Below are 26295 nucleotides of genomic sequence, written 5' to 3'. Positions count from 1 at the left end.
CACCTACTATGTAATTTTTACCTATCTATTTCACTGCATTCTATTAATTAATTAGTATGGTATTCATTTCCATCGAAATGGGCTATACCTATCTTTTAAAATAAGAATAATGATAGGTAATTTAGGTAGGTACCTATTCCCAAAATGAAAATAAAAACTTGAGCAAAATGAACAAAAGACTCGTGATAAAATAATTAAAAAACAATAGATAAATAAACATGAGATACCTACCCTCCTATAAATTACATTGGTTTGATGATTCTTTTGTCATTTTATTCGCCCTTATTGTTCTTTACTCGCGTACACACCTATACGGTATTAAGCAATATTCCGCAAAATAGCGACAACGTAATAAAAAATGAGAAGAACATATATGGAAATTTTAATTTCCACATTAACTCTTCACAGCGAACGATTAATTATGTCGCTTTCATTAAATTTTTACGAGGAAGAAAAAAAAGGAACGCATAAAGCACAAGTAGTAGAAAATGCAAGTAAAACGTAAGTACTATAGGTACCTTCTCTATAGGGGGATGTTTTATTTATCATTTAACGTTAACATTCTGAAGAATTCTTTATCAGTAAACGCTGAATTGAGATTTCGAGCATCTGTCGTTTTATAAAAAAAAAGCCTGCGCTTCTTCGTTCTATTATAAAAAAGGCGCTCTTTCTTTTTTTAGCCGAATTTCCTCGGGATATTGATGTCTATGCATGGTGAATTTATGCTGAATACAAATGATGTGCCAGGAGTAAATTCAAGGGGTGGGTAAAGTGTACAAAATATTCATTTTCATGACGACTGAACGTGTATTTATTTTGAAAAATGATTGATTTTTTTATGATGCTAAAAATAGTGAGGTGAAGGTAGATTATCAAGAGATTTGTAGTTTAATTGGGAAGGTAAAATTCAAAAATTATGTTTAAAACTGTGCACTTATAAATAGGTACCGGCTTGCCCCAATTTTTATCAGATTTTGGCATTTTTCGTAAATCTTTGAATTTTTAAAAATTTGTCAACATTTGAAAAATTGAATTAAATTTTTCAAATTTTTGTATGAGGCATATTTTTGAATACCATACTTACCATTTCAATTTTTTCTCTATCATGGGCTAAAAATGTTTTGATAAGTTTGGATAGGTACCTTCTCTAGAAATGAATGGAAATTGAAATTGGAAAAATTAAAGTCCGATATAAATTAGCATAATTCAAGGGCCATTTCAAAATCACAATATCGTCAATAAAAGTTTCCTTCTCGTAAAAAGAAACAGGCATCAATTTAACAATTCGGCTTTTTCAGGCTACACCGAAGGGGTGAAATTTGCGGGTGTTTTTTTCACATTGACTTTTACTCCAAGTACGTCGCTAAAAGAATTTCTGCTATTATTTCAACGATACGATGGGAGTTGGGTGATACTCACCCACTACACAATGGCGGCTCAAAAAACCGAACGATTTGAAAGATATGCAGTTTTTTAAGGAGTTTTTATCGCAGCTCGTACCCACCAAATTACTGTACGACAATTTTTACAAAGAATGGAAAAACACATTAAAGACTTTTATAAAAGTTCCTTTTATAACCGAAAACTGCATTATTTGGTGAAAGTATTCAGAAGGGATGAAGGGCTATTACGAATTGAGTGTTGTTTACTTTACTTATTCGACGTCGCGATTTTTTTATTTGCTTTATAGATTATGACGTCTATGAAACGGCCTCCTCGCAAATAATGGCGATGTCGAGATACTTGTGGACTGCATTTTTTGAAAATTATTCGATGTGTTGAATCGAAACGAGCGTAAATTTCTCATTCGGATACCTTTTACTGCGTTTGATTCGTCATTTTTCAAATTCAAGATTGAAAACACGCTTTGTCATTTCTTAAAATGAAAATATAATTCCACAATAAACAATCTTCGCGAAAATTTTAAGATTTTTTGCGATATTTTATCATAAGCAGATTATCATTGTGTTGGAGAAACGACAGTTTTTCATTAATTATGAAACGCAGTTAGACAGATGAGACGTTTACCTACCTTCGTATTTAATGCATAAAATCTTGATTAATAGGCATAGCCATTTTCTTATTTTTTTTTACACCAGAATTTCACATTAATTTGAGGTGTAGCTTCATTCTGTCAATCTAAAAATCCAAAACTCATATTCTTGCCTAATTTTTTTCAATTTTTTGATATAAAATTATTAAATTTATTTTGAGAGAACGACACAAGGAATACATCTCGGAGTCAGATCTAAATTTTGGGTATTCGAATCAACTGGAAAAACAGCAAAGAGTGTCCAAAAATGAAATCACTTACTAAAGAATACCCACATTTAGCATAAGTATATCTACCTCAAATATTTTGATTTTTAAAATTTTAAATACTTTTTTACGTGAATTCATCTCCATTCGCTTGAAAATTTATCGCCTAAGAGTGAGTGTAATTTTATACAACAAAACTGATCGAAAGCTCAATCTAGCAACTTTCGCAAGTTAGTCCCTTATTATAATCACACTCAACAAAAACTTCACTCCAGACGTTATACCTACTTGCATAAAAAAAATAATAGCGAGCATTTTCCATACTACACAGTACACTTAGAACGTGAAAAAGTTCAATATCACAATAGTCTGGCGCGAGAGTACGTCCTACTGCGTTGTAAGCTCGAAACTGCTGGTGCGTTTTTTAACCATATTATTTTTATTCAAAACCATTACAGGAATCAGTCTAGCATAATTTATATCACGGTCTTCTCGAAACCGTCCATATCTTTGCATCGACCAACTCGAGCTCATTCATTTGGCACTTTAATGTAGATGATATCTAAACCACTTGCCCTTTTTTTTTTTTTTTTTTTTTATGACGAAACCCTATGTTTGAAAATGCATGCCTCGGCATACTACAAGGAGTTCGAAAAATGTCGCGGTACGAACCAAAAGCTTCTATACCTGCTCAGATCTGTCAATTTATTTAGCTACTCGAAAATTTTCCATCTAGAAAACACTCATCTCCAATAATTTGATATTTTGATGTGATTTGAAAGGCGACAACTGGAAAAAATGGGAAAAATTACCCTCAGATTTCTATAACATGGCGATGAAAACCCCTATACCTTGAGTTTTTCGCGTGTTACGTACGAATAATAAATAAAGACTCGCGTCAAAAGTTGCTTTGTTAGGGAAAAAGAAAAATTGGGCAAATGAAAATTCTCAACTGTCATAATGCTTCTTTGTTCTTTTTCCACTTGATAAAAAAAAAAACCTATATCTATCGCTATTCACTAACAAGCCCGAGTAAGTTTGCCCAAATTATTTGTTTTTGTGAAGAATAAAAAGAATACGCTTCTATCTTCGCAACAAATCATTCTCGTTATTGTTTTTATTCGGAAAAGTTGAAAATTAAATTTTTTAAAAAAATACATCGCATCGTAGGTACTTGTATAAACAGTGAATCAGCACGCCAAGTTCAGTCAAAATGGGTAGAAAACATAAAAAGGTTATACGAAAGCCTACCTACATAGACCATTAGAGTTTTTAATCAATTAAGTAATTAAAACGACGAAATGAAATTAATAGCACGAAACCAAACTCAATTTTAAATTTATACCGTTAATTTAAAATTCAAATAAACACAGCTGTGGAGTTTTTACGATTACAGTACACCCGAGTATAAGTTCAGGCCATATTTTAGAAAATCTGAGATGTGAAAAATAACGTAGGGTAGGTCGTGATGTAGCTCGAAGGTCTGAACAATAAAACAAAGAAATTGATTTGACAGAAACAATGGACTGGAAAACAGCGCCATGTTGCCAAGTTAAATACAGAAATAAATTTTACACATAAGTTTTCTAATCTGTATTTTTTTCCCCCAAAAAGTGGAACATGTAGGGTAGATATTACGTATTATCATTTATACAGTAAATTTGCACTTCTATTTATCAATAGTTTCTCATCTTCGAATGATTCTTAGGCTTATTCAATGTATTACGCAATTTTCAAAAGCCATAAGACCCTGTTGAAATAAATATCAAGTGTATATTATTTGTGAATTCTATCGAGCTTCCCCCCATGAATGTCTTCATAGGCCATAAAGTGCAATGCAATAAGGTTTCAAGGTGTTTTGCTACGACGAAGTTTCACAGTTTCAACATTTATATAAGTAGGTAGTTATGATACCTACCTACCCATTCACTTATTTAATTCGGCAATGTGATGGTCGTGCTCCTTTTCAATAATTTTTTTTTCTGTCAAACCATTCAGACTGTTTTGATTATTACGGACATTTGAGTTGAGAATATAAATTTCAGGCGTTTTTATATTTACATAATTTAGACAGGTACTTGTACCTTTTTTTTGTTTTGTCGTTGTTGTTTTTGTTAGGTTTGTTTAGCGTTTCTGACGTTTGGGCATACATCGACGTCAAAAAACCAAGAATTTTGTTTTCAGTGGCGAGAAAAATAATATAGCAACCAAATTCTATTATTTTCCAGCTCAGTGACTAGAAAACTCAACTAAATTTTATCAACTTTCGGAACAATAGGTATTCATATGTAAGTTTCGTGTACCTAATCTTTTCATACCTACTTACATTCGTATAGTAGGAAAAAAGGGAAAATTGGTCATGTTGTTGCAGGTTGTTTCCAAAATTGAGTTCAAGCTATTTTACAAAAAAATGAGATTGTTGTTAACTACAAAAATTTTTGAATGTGTGATAATTTCCTGTTTTACAGATTGAAATCAGCATTTAAAAATTCAAAACATTCATCTACCAGCGTAGGTCTTTTTTTTAAAAAAAACTGAGAATGATCACACTAAATGCACCTGAAGTAATTTCTCCATCTTCATGTTTCAGAGACCTCAAAGCCACGAAGTTGCTCAATGATTGATCTCAACGGCATAAATTCTCGATATTTTGAAGTACATATATCTATAATGAATCAAGTTTTGACTTTCTGAAAATATTTATTGAGGCACTAATATAAAGTCCATTTTATTGAACTCGCGCAAATTTTTCAAAATTTGAACAAGGGGACGATGCATATTTGAGTCTTTTACTTTGGGGTACGATTTGGAAACCCCTAAAAATATACAGCTTCTTCAAACAACGACGTTTTTATGTTCAAAAAATTGCAATTAAATTCAAACACCTACCTATTCCATATTTTCGTTTGAAAATTTTTCCAGATTTTTGGATTATGATTTATCAGAAAAAAGAAAATACATCCCCCACCTGATATTTTATTAAATTCAGGAATAAAGTACCTACTTCAGTATAGGTATTGATAATGACGACAGAACAATTTTTTGAGCTATGAGGGCAAATTTGCCTCATGCACCAATTTCCCGGAGAGCACGAAAAACGAAGGGTTCGAAATGAATAATAAATTACCTTATCCATTAATTGTAAGTGTTTTCTAAATTATGTACCTACTTGTGATTTTAAAAAAACACTTGGCTATTTAATAGAATGTACCATACTAATTTTTGAATTTTATGGAGGGGTTCCGGAGATGTTACACAATTGTTTACCATTATCTACTATATGTACTCAAGTTTAACTCCCCACCTGAAAGCCAATCACAGGAGTACATACGTACAAAATATAAAATGGCATAATAAAACTAAAGATGAAATTATGTCCTGAACTCTATAAAAATTCAGAGAAAATTCAACAAAAAAATTCCATTTAAAAAATATAATAATACCTACATAGCGCACACCTAATAGATTCGAGACTTTTTTCCAAACGTCTTTTAATTTCGGCAAAAAAGAAAAAAAAGAAGTGAAAAAGATTCTATCGACAATATAACGACACTGGAATGCATTACACGAAAAAAAAAGGTCAAAAGAATGCTATAAATTCTGGACCAACATTCCATTAACTTTTCCACCATCGCACAAATAGAAAATCAAAACTCGAAAAAGCATGAAGTCGAGAATCACAACCGCTAATTGATAATTTACAGCTGATATCAACGTAGTTAAGAACATGTTTAACAAGACGTAGAATTTACGCCATTTGACGTGAATGTATCTGTAAATTTCTTTGAAATTTTACGAACACCTAGTATCTGTCGAATTATATGAAGTTTTGTCGGGTGGCGGTATAGAGTTCGTTAGCCGTAGCGTGTTGAAAGCTCTTGATTTCCCTAGAGACTATTCATGTCCTGGGCATATCCTTCAGTTGAAGTACTTCCCATCCTTGATCTCCTCCAGCCATCACTTTTATCTCAATCTTCAAACCCTTTTCCGTCTTTTTTTATCCCGTTGTCTATTCGTTAATGACGCTATTTTCTGTTCCTTTCGGCAGATCGGTTCTATTTTTTATTTCGTCTTTCTTTTCTCCCTTCTCTCGACGTACAACTTTTTCTCGAGTGTCTTATTACCATGCGTATGGTTATGACGACGATGGTGGTGGTAGAAAAATGTGGATTCCACAATGTGGCGTGCACTGGTAGTAGACTTTTACCCAAATATACGCCAAATTGTGGAAACAAAGGAGAGATTTTTTTGTTTTATTTTTGTCGACGAATTTAAAAAAGGGCAATGGTTTTAGATAGCAAAAAAACCAGCGTCTATAAATGAATTTAACTGAAATAATACATTCACATAACATACGAGTATGTATTATGCGTACTTATATCATCATGAATGTTTATTTAATATAATTTAACGTGGTCTCAACTTATTTTTATTAATAATAAACCTGTGCTTGTTTTTTCTTCTTCTATGTTTGAAAAAATCTTTCCATTTGCTCAAGCTTTTATTTCACTTATACAAACCACCATCAACTTATTGCATTCTTTATAATTTTTCAATCAAAAACTTGGTTTAAAAAGCGTAAAATATTTGAAAAACTTTCATAATGGTATTCAAACTCAATAAAATAATAATTATTTAAATAAACAATAGGAAATATTAAAGTGCATCTAAAATGCACATCTCGAGGGACTTTTGTTTCGTTTTTGTTTACAGCGAACATTATTATTACACGGAGATATAATTATTTGCGAAGAAATTACTTTCCGTTTTATTCCATTATCCATTCGCTATTAGGATGGAAAAAGAGATTGAGAAAGAAGATTCCTACAGGACGAGATGGAAAACACAATGAGTAAAATTTCATATTTTTATCAAAAACCATCTTATACATATACTTCCACCGGTTCGTTGTTTTATTTTGAATTGCACTGCATTGGCTCTTTATACTTACACAGTATGTATTCCTACATACGTATAGTGTATTTTTATTGTTTCCGCATTATGAACTTGAATTCAACTTTACGTTATTGACATTTGTTTTTTATCTTCATTGTTGTTGTGTAAGTGTAAGTATATTGAACTCGAGATGATCCCAAGACAAATATAATTCTGATACGAGCAAATGTCGTATGTATTTTTTCACAATATTCGTACTTATTTACTAAGTAGATACCTATGTTTTTGTACCTCTCGGGTTTTCGCAGAACTCTGCAATTACTGAGTATATTTTTATCATTACTCGCCTATTGATTCTGCAAGAAGAAATTCCAGTGCCGTTAATACAAATAAATTTTCATTTCAGAAAAAATTCAGTGCCACTGACAATATTTTTAGAAAGAAAATGCAAACTTCATTTTTGAGCAGAAAATACCTACACACAATCCTGAGTTTTGAAGAAAAACTGGAAACTTCATTTTTTAAGGAAAAATGGGAAAACTCATGAAACAAAAGCTATTAAACTATGCTTTTAAAAAAGTCTCTTGTGAAAAACTTTCAAAAAAAACGAAGAACAAGACAAGGTTGGTTTCAAGTGGGTACGGGAGATGGGGAAAACATGCCCCAGATCAGCTTTTTTTTGAAAAAAAATTTTGATGGTAAAAAAATGGTAAGCATTTTTGCTCTTTTGTTTTACTAAGATGGGGTGGGATTCAATTACCCCCCCCCCCCCCCCCGAAAAATACTAGAACCGGCACTAACTGGTACCTACAAGAGAACGACTTTCTCTCCAAAAATTGTTTGTTGCGAAACAAAATTTCTTCTTGTAATAAACTTTGAAGGAAATTTCTTATTTGAGAAGATTTCTTCATCAAGATACTTGAATTATTTTCGAACATTTTTTCAAAATACATAATAAACTGCTTCAATAATTTTTTTTTTGAGAAAACGAAATTATCATGGGGGGGGGTCTTCTTCATGGAAGAAAACTCATGGAAAACCTCTTGTTTTGTAAACAACGCATTTTTGTCCTCATATAGTCAAAGGTGAGAAGGGGGAGGGAAAGAAAACTTTGTTAGTCATTATGTACGAAAAGTAATTTGATGTCTTTGATTTGGTTTTGTAGGTAAAAGAGTTGATGGAAAAATAGTTTTAAAATTTTCAGAAATGAAAATTTTTAATCCAATGATGAACTTACATCATGAGGGCGAAAAAAATTCTTCTACAAAGACTAAACAGTCAATCTTCACAATAGGAAGAGCTATAGGGCTTTTTTCTTAATGGAAAAAAATTTCTGTTTGTCTTCAAAAATAACCCAGAAATTGACGTTTACAATTTTGAAAATTAAAATTCAAAATTGTTTGCAAACTTCAAGATTGAAAAAAATTTTTAATCATTATACAGTTTTAAATTTTGGAAATGGGCTAGTTTGATAAACAACTTTCCTTTGTTTTGAGTAGAAAGTCGTGTCAGAATTATTCATCTTAGTTAAAATTTGATTCACTGAAAGAACATGTCACCAAGAAAACAGAACCAAATTTTAAGCTGCTAAAATTTATTTTTCGTTTTTTTTTTTGCGGAAATTTTTAAAAATGGCAAAAATATAGCCTATTGGTGTGATTTTCTACAAAAAATAAATAAATAAATAAATAAATAAATAAATAAAGTAAATGCGGTGATAGGCTAAAAATATGAAAATTGACTACCAATAACAACATATTTTGCATCTTAATTTCTGCTTCTTCAAAACAGCCATCGGGCAAAAAATTGCACTCACAATAAGAAAAATCAGCATACCGCCAAGTATGAAGAAAGGAACTAAAAAATGTTTAAAATTAGCAGATTACTGAATTAAAGAGATAAGAAGTTTGATAATAAGTGCCTGCCAAGCTATCTTGTGAAGGTGGGGGGAGGGGGAGAAAAGCTAGTTTGTACCAGTACAACTGAGCGATCAGCGCACGAGATGTAATGTAGCAGATTCTTTCCTTTATGCGACGAAAATACGATTTAATACGGTTTTGGTCAAGATGTGAAAGAAGACATGATTTACTTACCTACCCAATTTCATATATTCTCAAAAATCCAATAATATGAAAATTCGTAGGTACTCACCTGAAACAAAAAAACAAAAATAAAATGACGAATTAGCAGATGATTGTGTTTACAAATTGACTAATACACATAAAAGATTCCCAGAACACAAATTGATTTGAAAAAAATCCAAAGAAAAAAGTTAAACCATCATCAATAAAAGAAAAACTTGGTATACTCTTCGAATATGAGAAAAAAGTAGAGAAAAAAATACAATATTGCGTTTGTTGGAACAACAAAATCGGATTCTTTCTCAGTAAGTATTTTCCACACATACTTAAGTGGTACCAAGCACGCATTTAAGGAAGGGACGCACATCTCTTTGGTCGGTTTGTGAAATAAGCTCTATACTATTTTGTCTATTTTTCGAGTTCGTTTCATTGTTCAATACTCTAGCCGAAGTTTAATCTACAAAAGAAAGATTTTATCGTTACAAACATGGATGTTTACTGAAATTCTTTCAACAACGAAAGACATTATTGTCGAGCTGGGAGAAAAAGTCAAAAACATCATCAAAGCGTTAATTCATCTAAACTTTTAATCTCACGAAATGCGTTCGAAGTAGATTCACCCTTTAACAATCAAATTCATGGTACAGGAGGAAAATACGGTGGATGGAGAAGGCCGTTGATTCAAATGAGGGTAAGTCAATATTTACTCTCGCAAGTAGATGCTTCGAGCAGCGGATATGTCACGTACAACCACTATAGTTCCCCTGAACACGACATTACACCGTCCCAGCGCAAATTCATTTTCTCTCTCATTTTCACGTCGTCGTCGATGGCTGGTCGATCATCTTAAAAATTTTATATACTTTTATACCTTATTTTTGTTCATCACTTGTTACGAAAAACCAACGCCAACGAACGCGGTTATTTACAAAAAGATTTTTATTATTTTCTTTACTCTTAATTGAAGTTTAAAATTTACGCAGTTTTAAATGAAAATATTTAAGAAGTTTATTTTTATGCAGACGCGTCGACGAATTTTTTACATATTTCAAGGAAACTACGAAAAGCTTTTTAGGCGTAGTTTGCCTTGATATAAGAGGACAAAATTATCTTGAAAATTTTTAATGAGTACGCCCAACTTGGTATTATGCTAAAAAGCTTTTACGAATAAAATATCGTTATTTCTCCCCACTCTTTATTTTTTTTTCTTTGCGAATACAACTCATTTGTTGAAATAAAATGCGCAATTTTCAAATAAAATTTTCAATTTAGTATCTTAAATTTTAAACAGACTTCAATTTTCTTTTCACTGTTAAAGAGGCACCTACACTTACGTTAGATATAGCGACATCTCGCAGCTCTTTTTGGTTTTGTAATAATAAAACTCTTTCAACGATGACAAATTTTTATATTAAAGTCATTTTTCTATCTAAGAGTCTTCGTTAAATTAGAAATCTTAAAAGAGAGTAAAAAAGGATATAATTTTTCTTATATAACAATTCCATTAAAGAGAACGTAGTATAATGGAGCACTACAGGAGAAGGAAAAAACTGGTTATATGAGAAAGGTATAGCGCACGGGGTAAAGTAATCGCCAAGTGTGATAGATTTTTTATTTATACACCTTTCTTTGCCTTTGCGTTTGATCGACTTTACCCTAAATTCAATTTTCTGTGTGGATAGACTTTTCATCAACGAGTCGAGCTTTTTGCGACTATAAATTGAGAATTTCGAAGGTCTAGATTTTTACGAGAAATCCTTCAGAAATCATAATAGAAAGTAAATATTACGGGAGCTTTTTTTTATAAAATGAGTCGTGATATAGTATTCTTCATTCGCGAGAATATAGTGTCATGTTAGTTTTGTAAAAGTGAGAATAGATATCTATTCTATACATACATAGAGCGCTCTAAAAGGAAATTTTACTTTTCGACGTTCTATATTTTGCCTCGTTTTCCGACTCTCAAAATCGCAAAAAAAATATTTACGACTTTTTTATTTATTATATTTTTTTCCTCGTGTATCGCGTATTACGACATACGTGGATCATTTATTTCATTTTGGTTTTTTATTGTCCAATTGAGTTCTCATTTTATATGAATAAAAATCAAATAGGCCGACGCAAACCTAAAATATCTTACCTATTAAAATGTTTCGATAAATTATTAGGTACCATATTCGACTCGGTATTCGAGAAGAATTTTCGTCTAAATAGAATTAAAATAAGGAAAGGGAGAAAATGTCATCTGAGTGGTTTTCTAAATATACCAGTGACATGACTACGGAGTCTTTTGCCCCGAATGTGGCTTTCATTCTGCGTATCCCTCGAATATTGATTTTATACAGCGAAAAACAGACCAATTAAAATTTAATCTTGCCACGTTGAATTTTCTGTCAAATCAACCATTTAGGATTTTCTCAACACCGAAAGAGATGGATCCAATTAGGTAGTAAAGGTTTGTCAAAAAATTTCCTTTCAAAATATTTCCCTGTTTTTTTATTAGGTTACCTATTTAGAATTTTCAGAAGGATTTTTGGTAATGAAAGATACGTCGATATTTGACGTGTATTAAAAATCAGAGACAAAAATTGTCGATAGGAATTCTAGAACTGAGATATTTCGTTTAAGCTGAATGCGTGTCAAAAGTACAAGTATCAAGATCATCAATTTTTTAATGACAGGCCAGATAATAATTGTTATTAACAAATTTTTCATCGTAAAATCGCATTAAACTGGAGCCCTACATTATATTTCTCACATAAGAAAGATTATGCTCCCGGGAGGGCAAATAAAGGAGCAGAAAAGAAAACGCACATTTTTTTCAATTTTTTCAAACTGAACATGTTTTTATTTTTAGAAAAAAATAGTCCATTTAAAATCAGGTAAATCTACATCATTTTAAACAATTGTCGAGCTTCATTTTCGGTAAATTTGAGGGTTTCAAATTGCTTCCAACTTACCTATTCTACTTTTTGGACATTTTTGTCCCATTTTAATTATATTACAGATCTTTTTTCTTTCACGTTGATTTTGATATATATTTTCTGTCACTATAAGGTAATTTAGTCAAGATTCAGAGTCACCTGTTCAATTTTTAATATTAAGGAGTAGTGAGTAAGTCTATTTTTAAGGAGCAATTTCTCATTGAATATACTTTGGGGAAGAAGACGATTTTTATCATAATTTTTTTGGCACTTTCATAAGATAGGTACCTATCACAAAAAAATCTCTGAGAATCAATAATTATCAACTAGAGGTGGGTAAAAATAATTAAGAAGATTGAAGTTCCAATGACGACAAAAATCACTTACTACATATCTATACGTACACGTAGGCACGATCAAGTTTCGATTCAACGGAATACGACGTGTTTTCTTCGCGATGGAAAAATAATAAGTCTGACATGAGGGCAGAGGGCAGCTCAGCTCAGCACGTGCTAGCGAATCCAGCCTCTTTGTTCTTTTGTTTTATGCTAATACGTGTTACTTTCAATGCAAAGTTTTTATTAATAAAACTTCTATGTACAGAGGTTATGACACTTATCATGGCGCGACGTGTTCAACAATTCAGTGGCTCGTATTATGGTTCACAGTGCATTATCCCAAATAATATATAAAAGACTGGAAAAGATTGCTGCAGGTCTAATATGTAGTTCAAATATGATTCAAAATTCATACAATTGACTGTAATCAAGCCACCCCCAACATTTGAGTAATTTTCTTCAACATTGTTCAACGTCTAATTCGCAGTTAGAGAAATAGCACATCCGGAGTAATAATGTTACATTTCAAAAAAGCAAATTTTTCGTAATCAACAAAATAAGAAACTTGTGTTTTTTTAACATCTTTCAGCAAAAAAACAAAAAACTTCTTTTTTTAGATATAACATTATTAGTTCGGATGTGCGAAATGTTTTATGTAGGTACGAAGAAATTTTGAAACAAAAATTTAAACAGGTCGTATACCTAGTGATAATGAATGTCTAAAGCGTAGCTAGAGCTTAAACTAATATAGTTCAGTGGCGTCATTAATGTTAGGTACGAACGAAGTACTCTTTACATTAGGAAAATTTTACGCTGACTAACTCCACCATTTTATCGTAAAATTTACCACCAAATTGATATCAAAGTACTTAGCGATCACGCTTTTCACACAATATCAAGTAGTACATGCGACATTAAGGTTTAAAATTTAAATTAATCGAATTATGTATTCAGTAGAGATTGCCGCTTTTCGTAATTAGAACGTAAAACACGCTGGCGTGAAAATCTTTTAATAAGTACAACTACCTACCAAACAAATTCTCTCCTGCAAAATGTACTATGTACGAGTTGGAACATCGAAGAAAAAAACTAATGTAGGTATCTCTAAAGAAGTATTTAAAAAAGTTAGGTACTTTATTCGTAGGGCTTAGATATTTTGTAGACTACTATAAGTATTATAGGTAGGTGCTTGTACTCGTATTTATACAAGCAGTACATTATTGAGAACGGTATTTCGATTCCATAAACTTGATATATCAATGAACTTTCGCATGAACAATTCTATTCGATTTGTTTACATCGCAGATGTGAACGTGTCATAGACAACAATGTAAAATTTTTTTCTTTCAAACATACGAATTGATTTTAGTTCAGCATGCTTTGTGAAGATAAAATACCGGAAAACGTCAAGTGTATTTTACAAAATACTCGCTTACAAATGCTTCTTTTCGTATTACCGGGTGTGATAAACATCAAAATTGCGTCCATGATATCTCCGGTATAAGTCAAACAATTTCAGAGACAGAATAATTTTATCGAGTCAATTTTGGGTATACCCATATTTGTAATTTTATTCTCGTTTATAGTTGTGGGTTATTATTGACTCTGTAATCATAAATTGAACAATGCTATCGAATTTATTGATAGTACTACGTACATAACCTTCAGTGTCTAGAAATCAATTGATGGGTCACTACCAGGACATTTAATACGAATTTGCAAAGAGTTAAATTTCATCTGAGCCCTGTTTATACGCAAGTTTGGATTTCTAGAGTTAATTTGGAGGAAGCTGACGACTGCCCTGAAGATGAAAAACTCAAAAAATGATATCAAAATTGCCTTTTTCAAGAGTGACGAAAGGTCAAACGAGCCTAACAGTGATCTTGGATTTTAACGGCAATGACCTAGGTCAACCCAGAGCTCAGATATTAGGTATCTTTTGAAATTGGTTAATTTCTCTCAAAACAGGTTGGGTAGAGGCTAAATCAAAAAAACCACTATTTTTTCGAAAGTTCCCTCTCTTTGAAGACCCATATCTCCCCTCGAGGGGCAAATCAATAATTTTTCTGAATGACTTTCAACTCGCAATAAACATCTCCACTGAATTCGGTTTAAAACCTCCAGCATTTTTCGTTTTGCGAGCCACGCTGAAGTAGGTATAAGCAAATCTGTAACCAGGAGATCAATTTCTTAACCTGAATATTTTTTCTTGAAAAATCTGCTCAGCATGAAGCACGTAAAAAAATTCCTCGAAGCTAATTTGTTTATTCCGAGTTGGGGCGTTTTTTTCAATACAAAACTCAGCACAAAATGCAGCAAACAAATTTGAATCTTGTAGACAGATCTGTTTACTTTATACTTGAGTCTTTTTTTTTTCATTCTAAAAAAATTGATCGAAAATTTTCAACTTGAAGAGTGATATTCCAAAACTCGCTTTGTCCATTTTCACAACTTTTCAGGAGAGAGGAAAAACAGTTTCCCTTTAAACGGGTAAATTGGCTTTTTAGGCGAGTTTAGCACCTTATTTGGGTTGATTTATGATGTAGGAGTGTAGGTATACATTTCATCCACTAAATACTGCTGAAAAAAATTTCAATAAAAATGGACAAAACGCGTTTTGGAACATTATTTTTTTTTAATTTTTAGTGAATTGGCTATTTAGGTGAGTTTAACACCTCATTTTGGTAGGTTGATGATGTAGGGATGTGAGTTAATACTTCATTTACCAGGTACCACTGAAAACCCAACTTTGATAAAAATGGACAAAGCGAGTTTTGGAATATCACTCTTCACTTGTAAACAGATTTGTTTTCTTCGATTTGAGATGCTTCCCGCCCCCAGAAAATCGGCTCAAAATGACCGTAAACGAATCTGTACAACCAAAAGATAAATCTGATCACTTTATTTATTCATCTTTTAAAATAAAATTTGGCTTAAAATTAGGTTTAAAAATCTGCAATCTTTAGATAGATTTGTATCTACTCTTCAAATGAAATATTTTTCTTTCTCAAAAAATAATAATAATAATATTATATAGGCTATACCTATGCTCAAAATGTAGCCAAACGAATTTTTAACCTGGAGAGAGGTTTGTTTATTTCCATTAATTTTCTATTTTTAAAGAATTTGCTCAAAATGAAGTAAGCAAATCTGTAACCTGAAAACAGATTGGTTTATTTCGAACTGAGTTAAGTATTTTTTTTGTTTTTTAAAATGAAAAATCTGTTCAAAAATCTCTATAACTTGTAAATAGATTTGTTTAATTCCATTTATTTTATTTTGTTATAAAATTTGCTCAAAATGAAGTAGGAAAACCAATCGGTAACTGAGAACACAGATTGGTTCAATTGAGTTAGGTTTTTCTTTCGTTTTTTTTTATTTTTTTTAAATGAAAAATCTGCTCAAAATGAAGTATACTTAAACAAATCTATAACTTGGAGATAGATCTGTTTATTTAATCGATTTGTGTTATTTTTTTTCCATCGCAATATCTGCTCACAGAAGCAAACAAATCTGTAATCTGGAGACAAATCTATTTACTTGAAATTGAGTTTTGGGTAAGTGTAGGTACGTATATGCAAGACTAGTGCACTTTCCTCGCATGCCATTGCGCATTCCTTGGATAATTTTTCTGTTAGAAATTTATAAAAACAAAATCTTGGGAAATTTAAGAAAAATGGGTAATTTAATTGAAAATACTACAATGTATAATAGGTGTTCGATGATGATTGTATTTTTCACAACGTAATCGAAAATTTTCTCATTTAGGAACATTTTTATCTCACAAAACCATCCTTCGAATCGATTCTTCATTAACTTGGACGACTGCGAAGAAAAAACATCGATTTGATTGTTGATTCGAGCATTAACGAGGAGCTATACAATTTGAGAATATTCGCCGAAAAACGACATCGTTCGATGGAAAACTTCGCTATTTAAATTTTCGCATTCACGCCAAAACCGAAAAATTAAAGAAACCGTCATGATTTCCGCGATAACTTTTCACATATCAACGTGTTCGAAAGTTGGAATAGAAATTGCGAGTTCATATAAGTCGTATTTAATTTCTCGTGGACGTCGTACATTCACCTAACGAAATATGTTTCAACAAACAAGAAAAAACTTTTTTCCTTTTCTGGCTCGAGACGAGTGTTGAAGAAAAAAATATTTTATTCATTTTGCGTGAGCTGAGAAATATATTTCTCGGTGCGACTCGTTTATATTTTGAAATTCACCCTTGCATTTCTTCCGCCATTTTCAAAGATAAATTAAATTTATTTGTACGAAAGTTACCTACGATAGTTTTACACAACTAGGCATGTATTCAACTCAAGCAGTTGTAATCTTTGAAAACTACACACAATGAGAATAGCTATATACCGTTCTGTCTAACATTCCATATGTGTTACGAAGAAAAAAATTGCATTTCCTTTCACGTTATACCGGTTAGAATTTTGACTCTCAACACCTAGTAGTATATATTTCGAATAAAAATGAAACCCGGCACAATGAAATTTTACGTTATGTCGAGGTGCTCTTTATCACCAGGGTCTGGATGCTGGAGACTTGGAAAAAAAACTTGAATAGAAATTTTACAGAAGATGTAATTTTGTCTCTATTCATTCTGCTTTGGTTGTGAACAATAAAAGGCGGCCGTCCCTCGTTGAAATATAAAATGTTGAAAGGTACGACATAAAAAGGGGAAACGAATTCGCCCGGCGAAGTTTAATTACAACTCGTTGGCATTACTAGAAATCCGCCGATGTAACGAAATAGCACACTTTTCGTTTTATTTACACTATATATTCACCCGTGCTTCCACAGACTAATTCCTAGCATTTCCTCGTACACTTCAAAAATGTTATTACCTATTTTGTGAGCAATGGTATACGCGCTGTGTACGATTCCCTGTGGAGTGCTCTTCTGTACGCGATTTTATACACTGCTCAGACATCCTTTAAATGCATCTTGTTCATTTTCGTTTTACGACCAAAAACGAAATTTCACGTTTATTAAAATCGAATGAATGCTAAAAGATGATACAATAACATATTTATTCGGGTTTTCAATGAAATTCGGAAATTATACGCTCAAATATAGGCATTTGCTGCTGAGTGTTAGAGTCTACTTCGCTTAGTAGGTACCTTACAGACCTACATATATTTATCCTTCAATTAACTAAACATAAAGTTGAATTTCCCTTAAACATTTCAGTGTTTTAAGAGGCGTGTAAATTATTTTGTCGCGAGTCATTCTCATTTTCCGTCAATTTTGGATAGGTAATCATTTTTATATGTCGTCTTAGTTTCCTTTTATAAGAGTATTTTAAAACTCGTCCCGTTTGAAATACGCCGCAGCGCCGACGCAAAGTTTCCAAAAGTATTCTCAACTGTTAGGTAATCAAAACTTTGCGCAAGAATACCATAATTACTATCGTCACCCTGTCATTTTGCATCATACAAGACGTGTTGTGTTGTCTTGCCATTTAGTGCCTCGCATGTCGCATCTGATAATGTGGGCAACAACCAATGGGTAGATTATGACTTATGAGATTCTAAATTACATTGCTTACGTATGTATTTACCTGTGTTTTGAATTGTCAATTTTTACAATACAAAACAACGTTTTTTGTTAGATTTCATTGCAATTGCACTAAAAACATTATTTTTACACTAAAATTAGATTTTAAAAAATGAACTTTTGCATCGATCACTCAATCAAGTACTGATTTTTTTTCATTTTTTGAATTTAAGGAGCTCAAACAAGAAATTCATTCTTACAAAAATTTCAATTTTTCAAAATGGTCTCAAAAATAACACGAGGAGTACAGCCGTCCAAGAAGGATGAGAAGCCTCTCCTCTCATTGTCAGATTTTGAAACTAGGTACCTACTTGGTGAAAATCGACCATCAGGTCTACAGGAGCTGATGTAAGGAACTTTTTGAGCAAAACAAATTTTTGTTTGTAGGTTCTATTGTATGTAGTAATTAGTGTCACTTTCATCAAGTACGTGGCGTAGCCAGGGTTTTTCCAAGGTAAGATGAGAACAAAAATGATTATTAAGCATAAGAAAGTCAAAATTTCAGATAGTCCATTTTCTAAAAAACTTTCTAAAAAATTCCCATGTTGTACGATAATTCTTTAGAAAATGAAGATGCTTCAAAAAGCAGAAAAACGCACATTTTTGTATGTTCTAAGAACCTTTTTCAACCTCGAAGAGAAAAGGAATTTATTCCTTTATCGCACTTGACTCATGACTGCACCATGGCCTTAAAAAATTTTGGATTAGTTAGAAAAGAGAAAAAAGCATTTAAAAAAACACAAACTAAAATATTTTCCTCAAGAACTAAACCAAACACAATTTTTTTGGAACACGAATGATCTATTTCTATTAGAATCTCTGAATTTTTTCAAACTTTGCCAGATTTAAGTGATCTAGCTGATGACGAAATTTAATTTCTCAACTTGTCACCGACATCAACGTGTACCTAAAAACCCTCCCCCTCCCCTCCAATGGAAATTCAACTTTTTCAATAAAATTGCTTTTTATTTGTATGCATAACCTTTTTTGGCTTCATTTGAACATCATCTTTTTTCATTAATCACACTTATGAGGTGGTCAGCATGTACGTGTTATGTATGTGGGTAATTCTCAAAAAAAGGTAAAAATCGTGTACATGGCAAATTTCTCAAAGGTTTTAGCATGCATTTTTTTATTTTTTTTTTTGGTCCATTCAAGGATCATCCCCCACACATTTCACATGTGGCATTGAGATTTTTAGCCCCTCCTTTCATTGGTGTACATTCGATTTTATACCCCAAATGTCCTTCGACTTGGCTGTCACACACCATGTTTTTGAAAATGAATGTTATAAAGTGTCATGAACTTCATTTTTTGGGGGAAAAATTGACACATACTCATTATCATAGAACACGAAGGTCCATTATTGTGCAAATTGCAATTGGAATTAGTCCATAGGAAGCTCACATTTCACATTTGAAAACTGTCACACACTTTTTGCGCAAATTTTAGAGCAATTTTCAATTATTTTTGGAAGCTTCCCAATCCAACATTTTTTTCTGGCGAGTGGCTGCACTGGTTCACTGTCCTCATAAAAATGTTATCCCGCAATGTTATTTTCAAAACCTACGCAATGGCTCGTTCTGATCGTACTTGTCTCTGAAAATATGATATTTCGCAAAATCGGTGTCCTTGGCTTGCCTTTTTATTTGCCCTGATGAACCCGCCAAAAACGATAATTAAGAAAGGGAAGTTATTCTACATGATTTGAAAATTTTTTTTACGATTTTTATTTTTACAAGTTGAATTTTGACAGAAAATGTAATTTAATCATTTTTTTCTGCTTTTGAACAGAGTAATTAATTTTTATGTGAAATTGTAATTCATTAAATCATTGTTTTTCAGGCTTAAACATGAAAAGATTGCGTAAAAAAATCGCTATTGCAGGTGGGTAGTAATATTTGACATCAGAAACAATAATCTTCAATTTTAGGTATGAAGGTTTTGGGATTATATGAAATTTCAGCTTTTTTCAGAATAAAAACTTTGAAGGCGATTTTCTCAAAAATTGAGTTTTTCAAATTTTTAGTTCTGGATTTTTTTGGAGGTTTTTTTTATAAAAGAATATTTTTTAAGGCGATTTAATAGAATTAAATTCTTATTGAATTCAATGAACTGATCAACTAGCTTTATCATGGGTAATGATATTTCCGGAAAATGGGTTAAGGAGGGGGAGGGGGGGGGGGTCAAGAAACAATTTTTCAAAAATTTAAACAAAAAAACGAAGGACTCCTGATTTTACGTTTGAAAGCTGAATATTTTTTTGGAGGGAAAACCTCTCATAGATCTTCACATGCTGATGCTACGGCATAAACTACGAGAGAAAAATCGGTGCGTGATGAGTGACCAAAAAGAACATTTTTTGCCTCGATATAATTTTCATTTCTGTAGGTACTCAGCAACAAAAAACTGCAAACTGCAGCTAGTAGAACACACTGAACATATCTATCTCAAGATCATTTTATTAAATCGTCAGTAGGTACCTCTAACTTACCCACAACACTTTGAATGGAGAAACCACAGATACCTGCATTATCACTGAAGAGATTAAAAAAGAAAGGACGGAAGAAATAAAAGAAAAAATGCATTCTAATTACCTAACTCCTGAAATGAAACCGTGTTCAAGAGCGGTAGTTAGCATATAGGGTGGATTCGAATGAATAAAACATTTTTCCTGTTAACATGTAGGTACGTATAGCTAATGTAGGTAGATGGCTGGGTAGCTAGGTAGGCACATAGTAGCCAGAAAAGATCAAGGAAAGGAAATTGAGAGAGAAAAAAGTCAACAACCTACACGGCTGCATATGAAATACTGAAACACTCTTACTCTGAAGCACATATAAAAATGTTATTTTACGTAGTTTGGCGAAATTATGTAAAAACAGTGAACTTTTAGAGAAAAAAAAATGTTTCAAAAACGAAACGTGTACAATTACAATATAAATTTATCATATAACGTTCAACTTTCATCAACTACAAAGTTCACCCACCAGTCGCGGTTGAAATAATGGCAAAGCGACATTCGCCAGTTTCACTAAAAACCATAAATACGCTTCCATCTCATTAAAACTAGTATAGTTTCGGAGTTGACTTATAAAATAACCAGCTTTTACATCAATCTATGTGGCTGAAGTATACGATGCCAATTTATATCATAGAGTTTTTCATCAGCATGTTGATTTTGTTCATTTTAAAATAAGGGGTAGGTAAATTTATCGGGCTGTACTGTTATTGAAAATGAAAAAGAACCAATAGGTTTAGAAAGTCGAAATTATTGCATTTAGTTAAGTCGAATCTCGTCAAGACAAAATAGATAGGATTTAGATGGTGTGATTTAAAAAATCGTAGAATTCTTTTTTTTTTACCAAGAAATTGTGTATTTTTTCATCACACATCTTCCAAATCTTATTATTCTTTGAGGAGAGTCTAGAAATTATTTCTATCTCGCGAAATTTGTAAAACGTGTCAATAAAAAAGAATTAGGTAAATTCAGTTCTGCTTCTAAACTTTCTCCTGAGCCACCCCGTACCTGAGAAAACTTCTCTAAAACCTTCCCATCCTTCCTTCCTTTCTGAAGTTTTCCCTATGCCTTTCTTGAAATCAAATTCGAAGAAAAACTATACCTAATTCGTCGATTTGTAAACCAAAATTCAGGACTATAACGCCACCATTGGCGCTAGCAATCAACATTACGAATGACTAATGAAGTTTAAATTTAACACTTGAATTAGGAATTCTTGGTGGCTGAAATGGAAGGGTTTTAGCGTGAATTTGTACGTAAATGGAACTAACAATATGAATAATTAACGAAACCAAATGCTGCTTATAAATGATAAGGATTAGGCATATGTTTAAAGATGTAAATCACTTCCATATAACACATCCTATACCTTAGTGTAAACGTACAGTTTAGTCTACGTTTAAAATTAATGATTAGGTATAAAATTAACGAATGAGTAATATTTTACTAATAAAATACTGCGCTACACGTTAATGTAAAATAAAATTTCGCGAATACCGTCTTTAATTTTAGAAGACACCATCGAGCTTTATCAGGTTAACCGCAAATTACGAGATACTGCGGATGATTTTGAGTGGATGGTGGTATATTTTACTAAAACAACATCCAACACAAATATTATCAAGTTTTATACCGAATTCATCTCGTATAAAAAATTACTGTTGCTTGGAAAAGAGCTCATTTCGGTGAATTTAATTAAATACATTTGCAAATTATCAATACATAGTCTGGTGTTTCGTATCTCTAGTACCTACTAACTACATAAGCATAGCTTTATCGTATTAAAAAGCGTTTTCGAATTAAACGAATTTAGCCGCGTAGAATAAATACCCGAACGATAGGTTTTTTTTCTCGACATAGCATAGTATTAGGTAGGTTAGGTACCTTACCCTAAGTATATCGTAACGAAGAATTCACTTTTGCCGAGGGTATTTAATATTTACCGTGTTAATATCAAACCGTTTAAAATTTCCCGTTTTCATTAAAAATTTCATAAACTAATAAAGAATTTTCTTAGTTTTTTGATTATAAGCAGATAAATATTAATACCGAGGGACTTGGCACCGCGAAAAGTTCAACCCTCCAAAGGTGAATATTTTATGAAATAAATTGGAGCCGCAATTATTTTCTCGACAGAATATTCCGGTGTACCTAATTAGAAGCGAGAAGACAATCTGCATCCCCATTTGTCGAATTAGTTGGCATGAAAATTGAAGCTAGGTTTTGTAAACGAGGCGACACGAACACGTAGTCTCGGCTAAATGTAGAGAACGAGCATCGCGTAAAATGTACCCGCAAGTTTACCTTCGAAAGTAAGTAGGTGTATTTTCACCCTTTGCAGTAGCATTCTCTCTGTCTCATCGTGCTGTAAAGAATGATGAAATCTTAATTACAACAATTTCTCTTAAATCTATTTCGAAGCCGGTAACCCAGATCAAACAAAACCTTCGAAATGAGACACCACTTAAATGAAAATCTAGGACATTTTAGAATAAGTTGTATACGAAAGCATTTCAACACAAACAAATCGTACGGCGCGAATGAATTCATCAGTAAAACTGATCAAAAGAAGTGTAAAAGAATGAAAACAAAAACTAATGACACGAAAGAAAATGGAAAAATTTTTACGATGACCTAGTAACGGAGCAGGATTTTTGTTAAAATGTAATCTCGCAAAGCTTTTGTATTGCGGGAAATTATTTTGAAAAAAAAACTCTAAATTACAAAAATATTGTTTTAGAAATTTTTCACAATGGAGATGGAAAATGAATTGAAAAGTCGTTTTATAAAATAAATAAAAAGTATTTTTTCAATTTAGTTTACTTTTATGTTGAAATATGTAAGAGAGTAAGTATTCGGTCATCTTAAAACAAAATATTATTGTAAAAATACGCATCACAAATAAAATAAAAATTACTCCCAAGTCAGCAGTCATTAAGTACCACTTCACGAGATCACTAACATATGAGTTCATATACATTTGCTTATGCAGTTTAAATTTTAAATTTTCTTAATGTTAATATAGTCAATTTTCTAAAGAGACAAATTTTTTTCAGGGTGAAATTGACACTTTTCACTTCTCTTTGTTTCATTAAAGGTTTTATTATTCATTCAGAAAAATCATATTAATTCTGGCGAAAAAAAAGTGCTTAGAAAGGTACCATAGCTTTTTCCATTTTTGAGCGTAATTTCGGCAGTTTTATAATGCTATAAAATCTTTCCAAACTTCACTCCTCCAGTTTTCCATTTACCTGCTCTTATTTTTCAAAAGTATTCATTTTTATAAGAAAAAATTACTCTTAGAGGAAGTGTTACTTTTAGATCCTAGAGCAAAGCAACATTGACAGCTGCAAGGCACATGATTTTACAGGGAAGCTAAATTTTCAGTCTATTAATTAAAATGCTCTTGAGGGATTTCTTACCTATAAATTTTTATGGTCTAGTTTGTGAAAGAAGATGTACAACAATTTTCAAAAATTCTTATGCTACCATAATTTTTATTGTAAGTTATTTAATTCTCTTTCAAGTACACAGAACCTTGCATTTCAATTTTTCAAGCTGATATCTTTCAAATTTTTCCAAATTTAATGTGCAAGATTTTCTAAATGTTTAAAATGTTATTTTCTGGAGAATTTTCCTAATAGAAGTTCAAATCTCCCTCCTTCCGAAGAGCTCAGTTTGAAAATTTTTAACGCTTGTAAGGCCATTCAATCAACATTTTCCAATTGATTGATGAGAGGAGAGGAAAAATTCTATCACCACTGTAAAGTGGAGGTTTGAAGTTACCTCTGTGAAATTTGTGAAAATTTCAACGAATATTAAATAAGTATAGCCTAATTCTTTTTGCTTATTTTCTGGTTATTTGGCTACAATTTTTTTTATTAAGCTTAATCATCAAAAAAATGTTTTATTTTTAAGAAACTGATTTTCAAAATAAGATTTCAAAATATGTGGAAGACAGGAATAGAAAAGCCTTATTGAGAATTTTTTTTTCAATTTCAAAATATTATTTTGTTATTAATTTGAAGGCACTGAGTTCAAACATTGACTTTCTAATTTGATCGACTGCTTCATATTATTCCCTCCAATGTTGAAAAATTGAAAAATGCATCTGATAGGTATACGTTATTTGTCAGGTTTTTGAAGAGACTTGAGTTCGAATAATCACTTAATTTTTTAATTGATTCCTTCAGTATCCCTTCAGGCCCCTCCTAATAAAAAAAAATTCCTAGAAAATTTTGAAAATGTGATAGATGATATTCGAATTCTTTTTAAGCACCTACTTACCTAGGGAATTCAAGGCTATTGAGTTTGAACTTTCATGAATTTGATCCTTCTTTTTCAATGAGTATTTACTATTTGAATTTCAACCAGAATTTCCAACGCTTACGAAAAATTTATTCAATTTCCCATCCCTCAGATAGACGAGATTCCTAATGTAAAAGACGTATCATGCTACCTAGATCCCCCACAATTCCATATACATACAGGGTATCTAACGGATTATTTTTTGAAAAAATCACTACTTTTTCACTACTTTTTTCACTACCTTTTCTCAACCAAATTTTCAGAATGCCATCCACTCGGCCACCTCCCCCCCCCCACACACAAAAAATTAACAAAGTCAAATTTTTCACATGGAAATTTAAAAAAAAAAAGTTGATACTGGAAGAAAATTTGTAATTTCAATCAAAATTATTGAAAAAAACAACACAAATAAACGAGTTTATTACATTCGTTATAAGACAAGGTGTCAAACAAAATTTCAAAATAAAAAATCAGGACTTTAGCAGGACATTTTTTAAACACTAGAGATTTTATAAAAAAGGAGCCGGCAGGAGGCTAAATTTTAAATTAAGAATTTTTCGCTTTTAGTTTTCCAATGTCTTCAACATCCCACGATTTTTTTCAAGCAAGCCGATGTCGAAAATTTTTGATTTTTTTCACGCTAAAGGTTCGTGCTGATGTAATGAAACTGAGCGAATAAAAAACTTTTTTTTAACAAACCAAATTTTTAATTTTGAGAAGGAGGTAGCCTACATACGTGTAAAAAAACGATGATTTTTAGTGTGACGAATTGGTTAATTATAAAAAGTTTATTACTTTGCTTCAAAATTTTAAAATTCAAATAATTTTTTCTTTGAAAAATTCAAAATTGAAAAAAAAGCAAACGAGCCCGAGCGAAGCGAGGGCAGAAGCTTTCAAAAATGCATGTTTCGAGAAGTGAAAAAAAATTTCTTCGTGCAGGGAGAAGTTTATTTTCCTGATTAAAACTTTGAACTTTTCTTGAATTTGAACAAAAGTTGTCCACGAGGAAAAAGAGTAAACAGCCCGAGCGAAGCGAGGGCAAAAGCTCTCAAAAATGTGTAATTCAAGCTCTAAAAAAGTCGACAAATGAGCTCTTTTCTACGGAATAAATATCGAGAAAAAGGAACGAATTTGAACTTTTTCATTTTTTCACTACCTTTTAAACAAAATTCACTACTTTTTCACTACTTTCACTACCCATTTTAAAAATCACTACTTTTACACTACTTTCACTACTTGCACTACCTGTTAGATACCTTGGACATATAACTTACTCGTACCTACACAGAAAATTAATACGCGTGCATCAACAAAAAAAATACGTGCGTATGCTTAGACTGAAATAAAAATCCAGGGGAAAAGAGAGTAAGATAAATTTTATTCAACTT

At 31.9% G+C, this 26295-nt stretch overlaps 1 protein-coding gene across 1 annotated transcript in view; it reads right to left on the bottom strand.

The window, feature by feature from the left end:
* Dscam2 (Down syndrome cell adhesion molecule 2) overlaps positions 1–26295 on the bottom strand; it is a 108561-nt gene that overhangs the window by 59597 nt on the left and 22669 nt on the right. The gene's annotated exons all lie outside the window — the stretch shown is intronic.

This window comes from Planococcus citri, chromosome 3 (assembly GCF_950023065.1).
Source record: "Planococcus citri chromosome 3, ihPlaCitr1.1, whole genome shotgun sequence".
In the NCBI taxonomy this organism is placed as follows: Eukaryota; Metazoa; Arthropoda; class Insecta; order Hemiptera; family Pseudococcidae; genus Planococcus; species Planococcus citri.
The sequence above is the reverse complement of the archived record's forward strand: the minus strand, read 5'-3'. Positions and strand labels throughout refer to the sequence as shown.